This window comes from Phalaenopsis equestris, unplaced genomic scaffold (genome assembly GCF_001263595.1).
Source record: "Phalaenopsis equestris unplaced genomic scaffold, ASM126359v1 Scaffold000002, whole genome shotgun sequence".
Classification (NCBI taxonomy): domain Eukaryota; kingdom Viridiplantae; phylum Streptophyta; class Magnoliopsida; order Asparagales; family Orchidaceae; genus Phalaenopsis; species Phalaenopsis equestris.
The window spans coordinates 29902212-29909414 of NW_018164444.1; positions in this window are offsets into that span (position 1 = coordinate 29902212).

Here is a 7203-nt window from a genome sequence, read left to right on the forward strand (position 1 = left end):
TATATTCATTCATAAAAGAATGATTATAGGGATTTAAACATCCAATTTAAAGGGTCATATACTGTGAATGCCAACCTACATGATTGCATGGCATATATATATATAGATATATCAAATATTAAAAATATATATTTTTTTTTCATCATACAGCATATGCACTATATTGTTTTTTAATAGTTAAGAAATTGAAATTTAATTATAACAAGGGACATTTACATACATACCATACAATTCTTATGTATTTACAAACTTTACATTTATATTTTAATACTACATTTATAACACCCAAATCGTTTATATCACATAAAAATACTACTTTAACTTGTAATATGTGGAATACGCCTTTTTATTCATATAAAAGGTGACACGATATAAAAATTCAAGTTTAGGTGTGAGATATATAAAATACAATTGAATTGAGTGGTATGTATGTAAATCTTCCTAATTACAAATGAAAAGGCATTCATAAAATCTTAGAATTGTTTGGATTCTAATAAGGGGAATATTGTAATATTTATGTTTGAAAAAGCAATATTGTGGAGCATTAATAGTCTCAAACCATGATGAGCTCGGGCTTACTTGGGTTGCTCAAAATTGAGTTTAATGAGTCGAGATTTTAATGTTGAGTCAAGATTTGTTAAAATAAGCTTAGAAAATAAGTTTTAAAAATGAGGTAACTTACTAGATAACATTATTTAATTTATTTTGCTCAGAGATCAACACTTATCTCTAAGCCCCTCGAATAATATATATTTTCTTTTCACATACATTAATTGAGTGAAAATAAATACCACATACATACATACCAGTCAGTTCTTATGTATTTGCATACAATTTTTACATAAAAATTGTTTCGCTCTTTAAATGCTAAATAAGTGTCATTGGTCCAAAATATAAAATGATAAAGTACAGGTGATAAATATATAAATACATAAGGGTAGGGGGGTATGCATGTAAATGCTGCTATTTTTTATCAACAATCAACCAACTAAATCCTTTTAAGTAAATTTTCTAACTTTTTAACAATTTTGTGCCTAAAAAAATTATAAAGTGTATTCAGTATATGAAATTACGATATTTTCAAATTATTATTGATAATGAGAATACAATGTCGCCTCTCCCACAATCTCCTACCAACATTGTTTGAGAAAACCTCCAATCTTATGATATCTTACCATTTCAATTTCAAAGTCAAACTCCCGTACATGCCCGTTTGTGTAGCTTTTTTTCCATCACACAATACATATAATATATATTCACAAGTCGTTAGCTCTCTTATACAACACTGTCACTCCTAAAGCTTGCATCTTATCCCCTTGTAACCTTAACATGCCCGAACTACTTCTTCAGATGACTTTAATATTCCTCACTACTTGACAATACATGACAAATTGAGACCCCTACTTAATTTCTCTCTTTTTACACATGCATTGCTCACATCCTCATGTGTCTTCTAGCCCTATATATGTATTTATATCCTTAATTTACTATCGAATGTAACTTGCAATAACATCCACACAACCGTCCAGGTACTTACATTATACCATCGATCCAACTTTCTAGTTGTTCCCTCACAAAGAGTTTGAATCATATGGTATATTATCTTCTTTTCAGTTAATAGATATTATCTCACACAATACTGATAACTTCTGACGCTTTGCACATTTTCTCTATATGAATCATTAAATTATAATATAATAGATTTATTTAATGATCAGTGATTGGTTGATGTTTTAATGTATAAGTTTCATACATAGGCAATGTTATCTCAATGGTGTGTATATGTATGTATGTATGTATATATATATATATTATATATATATATATATATATATATATATTAGTGTGCATATTAAAGAGTAATAAAATACAAAGATTACAATATTATTATTTCTTGCTATTATTTTTTGAAGAGAGAGAGAGAGAGAGAGAGAGAGAGAGAGAAATTAAATTAGATTAGAGAAGCTATAAAAAGCACATGTAAGCATATAAGGGATTAGCTTGTCTGACTACTCTCAAACTTGTTGAAAAAAAATCCTTAGAAGAAAAAATTTATCTGTTAGTGTGGTATATATAATGATAGTGAGCTACAATAAGAATTTCAAAGTTACATTCAGCTTGAAGAATCCTAAAGGGCTCAAGATAATGATATTTTGACAAAATCTTTAAGCATTTTTTTTTTAGTTCATATGAGAGAGGAGATCATGAGGGTGAGAATGGTATATAGGGAATTTACTCTAATATGTGTGGTTGTCATTGTTAAGATAAAGATAAAATTATGTTAGGCTCTAAAATCAAGAACTAAATTGAGGAAAATAGAGTTCAAGTGAAAGTCTTATTAGAAAAGAGAGTAGTAGGTATAAAGAATGAAAGAGCGAATTAAAGTTTAAACTTGAAGGTGCTTGCTAATATGCATATAATGTTTAGTCAGATGCAAGGCATTCTCCTTATGTCGCATATTGGTAAATTTACTTCTCCACTTTTGAAAGGAAAGTTTATGGGTTAGTCTCTAACGGAGGTCATAAAAAATGGACAAGCACGTTTGAAAATGATTTTGATTATTTTTTAGGAGAATCATTTGTTAGAGAGTGCAAATAATTTGTTGACTTATCATCTTCTAGGGTTTTTGTTTCAAAAAAAGAATCTATGATTATTAAAGAGGGGTTTACATAATATTTCAAATCACTTATTTTATTATTGTAAAAATAAGTTGATGTTTAATGGATAAGAATGTCGAACCATATCCCAATGTTAAGGCCAAGCTTTCTAATAAGGCTAGCTTCTTATTAGAATGGTTAAGTGTTATGAATTTTTGTTGTCAAAGCTAATATCCTCTGCTTTGTTAATCACAGAGGTGCTTTCACTCTCATAATCATTGCAATCTAATTCATAATAATTTTGCAGTCGCAAAATTTCATATAAATGGAAAGTCTCTACATAGTAAGACTTCTGGACGAGTTTATTTAACTATTAAGAATAGTAAGATGAGTTTGACCAATAATATTTAAAGATAACTTCTTAGTGGTGATAATTATTATGAAGTGTCCCTTCTTTAAACTTCTTAATGGTGATAATTATTATGAAGTGTCCCTTTAGACATTTGAAGTTTACTCTATAAAATTGGAATGTAAGTTGAGAGTACTTTAGGGTTGTGTAGAGGGTTGCAAAATAAGTTATGGAGAGAACATTACCTAAATTAATAAAAGAAAGAAAATAGAGCACATCTTTTTGAAGTTGATGTCAAGTTTGATCATATTCATTTTGAGAACCATGGGCTCGTTCATTTTATGGTCAAGATGAACGTTACCCTATATATGAAATTAAAATTTTTAAATAAATCTATAAAAAATTGAACATAATACTTATGAGGTTGACTAGCTTAATAAAAAGAGGAAGTGGGAGCTCGAGGTAGGGATTGAAGTCATGCTAGAAGGTAAAAACACCTAGAAGAGTAGTGAAGAATTAGAAAATAAGTAAAGCACACGATGTAAGAGAAGTGAAAATATCAAGAAGTAGAGAATAAAGTTGGTGGGCCATCCTTAGTTAAGGATAGAGAATTTACATTTTGAGATCTTTCCACCATAAAGTTCATAGAATCTTCAATTGGATACATAATATATGGATATACCATAACAATAATAGAATAAAATTTTATTAAATTTAAAGTTATTGATTAAGTGATTTTCAATTATTTTATTGATAAGTTTTAAAAGTGCAATAATTTTATAAACACACTCCATTGAATGAATGAAAAGATAATATTTTAAACTTGCATCATATCTTTATTAATTTGATTTTATTTTGTCTTAATTTACTATTATAGAAATAGCAATAGTCCGAGTAAAAATGAGTGCATTTATCTTTTCGTAAATCTATTTCATTGGTCGCCTTCATACATGATTTAGCTTGTGTAGTTCATATTGTCCTTGATTAGCTCTTTAATCTCAACACTCAAATAATTAAGATGGAATACCCCTCTTCACATTCAATTTATCCTCTTGCATGTAACCAGTCAGAGGCTATTTCTAAAGATAGCATAAATTTAAATTATTTAAGTTTTACAATCTTAGGATGATATCCCATATTAATTTGTAGCTGCAAGATTGCTTTCTTCATTCTTGTTGGCATTGTAAAGACACTCTTAATTCGCTAAGAAATTACCTAACCATAACTTGTTTAATGATCATATCTTCTTTTAAATTATTGAATCTTATATTTACTAAGGATGAGCATGAAAGCTTAAGTTTTGTGCTCATATCTTATCTCATCGAGGAGATCTAAGGCAACCTTTTATGCTTCTATATTATCTTGAAACATGTTGGGTACCTGCTTTATGAGTAAGGAAAGTTCCCTTTATAAATATCCATTTTTTGTCCCATTTGTGCACTTATAAGTATTGATTTGCAAATGTTCATTTTATATCAAAATTATTATATTGCAATTTAGTCATGGGGTGGTAAACTCACTCTATAATATCATTAAGTGATTTAATAATTTAAGGAGTGATTTAATTGTTTAAAGGGTGATGATTGTAGTGTCTAATGCCAGTGTAGAATTTTCAAGTGCAAATGAGATTGATGTATTTAATAACTATTTTTAGAGTAATTGAGGCAGTAATATATTGATCTTGGCCTTAATAATGCAATTAAATAATTTTAATTTAACTTTTATTTTATAAATTTTGCCGGTGAATTCAACTATGTAAAAGTGATTGGCTTTAATATCTCTAAGATGTTTTTTTAAGTTATATAGTGAAGATAATAATTTAACAAGTATCTATATAAAAAATATAAATAAATTTTAAAAATAACACATAAAATAAAAATATAGTTGAAAATATTCTAAAATTCAGAATTAAAAAATGAGTTTAAAAGATTGAAAATACTAATGAAAGTTGTTATAGTTGAACAATTAGTGGTCTTAAACCATGCCCTGCGCTGCGGTGGACATGGGCTTTTTGGCTCATTAGCTATATTTTACGGCCAACTTTCTTCAACAAATTTCTTCAGCCGAGACCCTATTTAATTGCTAATTGGTTATAAAAATAAATATTTGAATAGTTGATTCGTCTTCCTCATAGCATGATTCTCCTATGTATGAGGGTGTAAAAAATATGAAATTACATGTTTTGTTCCAATTTTAATTAAGGTGTTACAAAATATTTTAGGTATTTTACTTATACAAGCCTATGACTCCGCTAAAATCAATGGACTTTGGTTCGACAAATCATGTTCTTCCAACTATTTTGAATCGGGGTTGCAGGTCGGCCTTTAGTGGTCTTTGGGTCGACAAGACTTGACTCGATCAGCTTGGCTTTCTAAGTCGGCTATTCTGGTTTGTTGTTGATTATTTATCCCTAGACGAGAAGCTTCTGTCAGCAGAATGAGACAACAAACCATTGTGACTACAAATCATCTTAATCTAAAGCTAAAACTCAATCATTCAAAAAAGACATTTTTTTTAAAAATTTCTTCTCAATCAAATAAAAGATGAAGATTTTCCATTTCATTTTCCAACTTATATCATTTCCTTTCCTCTAATTCCTTCAAATAAAGCAGAATCGGGGTGTTTCATATACAAATTTGTATAGTTTTCATGTTTATGCATCATTTAAATGAAAAAAAAAATTAAGAAAATTTAAGGCATAGATGTTGGTCAATGATTATATGATTAAAATGATGAAAAACATGAGGATTTAACAGGCTAAAAAGGAGTTCAGTCAAAAGCTAACTCATTCAATTTTTTAGTTTAGCCACTAGGTTTAATGATGCATTTTATTTATCAATTGTTTGATAGCGTTAAGAATCGGTGTAACTTTAATTTGAGGGGGTTTGCTTTTAGGGTTTTAAGGTTATTAACGTAATTTTTTTCTATTGCTTGGACATTTTATAAATATATGTATATTTAGAGAGAGAGAGAGAGAGAGAGAGAGAGAGAGAGAGAGAGAGAGAGAGAGAGAGAGAGAGAGAGAGAGAGAGAGAGAGAGAGAGAGAGAGAGAGAGAGAGAGAGAGAGAGAGAGAGAGAGAGAGAGAGAGAGAGAGAGAGAGAGAGAGAGAGAGCATGATTCTACTATTATTATTAAAATAATAACTAATTAATTTCACTTGATTTAATAGCAAATTGTAGTAAGAATATTAGAGTTTTGAAATCCCAAAATATATAATCCCAGACGTCAAAAAGCACGGACAAATATGTCCAATTTATAAGAAGCTCTTAACATTCATGTAAATAGTACATATAAAAATATATTAGCACAAATCTCAAAGCAGATGAAAGGCTTAGGAAGAAGATACAGACGATTGAACATATCCTTAGACTATCATTTTTTTGTTGAATATTGGCAAGAGAAATACTTTGTTCGAACTATCGGCACAAGGTGCAGGGAGGTAATCAGTCTTCAGAACGATTGACAGTGAACACTCTTTTCGACTAGATATCGATCGAGTCAAAGATTACCAGTCGATAGACAACTCTCATTAGTCAAATTAATCTTCGGTCTTATTATGTGTGAATAACTCTGTAATTACCAAAAAAATCCTCCTGAAAAGTTGATGATAAGGGGGCTAATATACACTTTTGTAATGTTGTGACCTCTCCCTATAAATAAGGGTTCATGTCATGAATAAACTGCACTTTTTTTACGATTCCCGACTGCTCTCTCTCTCTCTTCCTAATCACTTCATAGCAACACGTATTCATTGGGTGTGTTTCTTGGACACTTTTTGTATTAAAATTAATACTTTTGTTGGAAAAAAAGTCTTTTTTTATTAGAAAAAAAAACTTGGATTAAAAATTTGAGTGTTGTGAGTAAATATAAAAGTTTATGTGTGAGATATGTTAATACTTAAAACAAAAGAACTGTGTGTTATATATATGCAAACGCCCCAAAAAAGTGGATTTTTATACAATTTCTTATTGCCATGCCTACTGAGATTTTGTCTCCACTTTTCCTTTGAAAAAACACAAGGGTTGGTTAGATAATAAGTTCCAGGGGGCATTTTCGTACATACCATTCAATTTTAATATGTATTTACATAGCACCAAAACCTCATTTTTACATTTATACCACCATAAATTTTCATATCAAAAGAAAAATATCATTATTTTAACTTTCATAAAATGATATATATATATATTTTCATGCATATATAATATGGCATATATATAAAAACTAAAATTTAAATGTTATATATATATGTGCA